Here is a 634-nt window from a genome sequence, read left to right on the forward strand (position 1 = left end):
AGACCCCAACATGCACATAAGGAATTTTGTCGAGATCTGCAGCACTTTTAATTATAATGGCGTGACTGATGAGGCTATCAAGTTGAGGCTTTTCCCATTCTCACTAAGGGACAAGGCTAAAGACTGGTTACATTCTGAACCAGCTGGGTCCATCACTACGTGGCAAGATCTTGCGCAAAAGTTTCTGGTGAAGTTTTATCCAATGGCAAAGACTGCTGCTATGAGGAGTGCTCTTACTCAGTTTGCGCAGCAACCTACAGAATCTATGTGCGAGGCTTGGGAACGCTACAAGGAAATGTTGAGAAAATGTCCACATCATGGAATGCCGGATTGGATGGTGATCACTGGTTTCTATAATGGTTTGGGGGCCCAATCTCGGCCCATGCTCGATGCAGCAGCTGGAGGAGCCTTATGGGCTAAAAGCTATACTGAGGCGTATAATCTTATCGAGACGATGGCTGCAAATGAGCATCAAAACCCAACTCAGAGGATGACGTCAGGCAAGGTAGCAGGTATTCTGGAAGTTGATGCAGCCACCGCTATTGCAGCCCAGCTCCAAGCGCTATCAATGAAGGTTGATTCTTTGGCTACGTATGGAGTTAATCAAATAGCTATGGTTTGTGAGCTTTGTGCA

The 634-nt window shown here is 46.5% G+C and overlaps 1 non-coding gene across 1 annotated transcript; it reads right to left on the bottom strand.

Annotated features, from left to right (window-relative positions):
* Positions 1-217: 217 nt before the first annotated feature.
* On the bottom strand, positions 218-324 carry LOC141687882 (small nucleolar RNA R71). Its single transcript, XR_012561361.1, has one exon. It is a non-coding gene; the product is annotated as a small nucleolar RNA R71 (small nucleolar RNA).
* Between the last annotated feature and the right edge of the window lie 310 nt (positions 325-634).

The sequence above is a fragment of the Apium graveolens genome, chromosome 9, assembly GCF_009905375.1.
Source record: "Apium graveolens cultivar Ventura chromosome 9, ASM990537v1, whole genome shotgun sequence".
In the NCBI taxonomy this organism is placed as follows: domain Eukaryota; kingdom Viridiplantae; phylum Streptophyta; class Magnoliopsida; order Apiales; family Apiaceae; genus Apium; species Apium graveolens.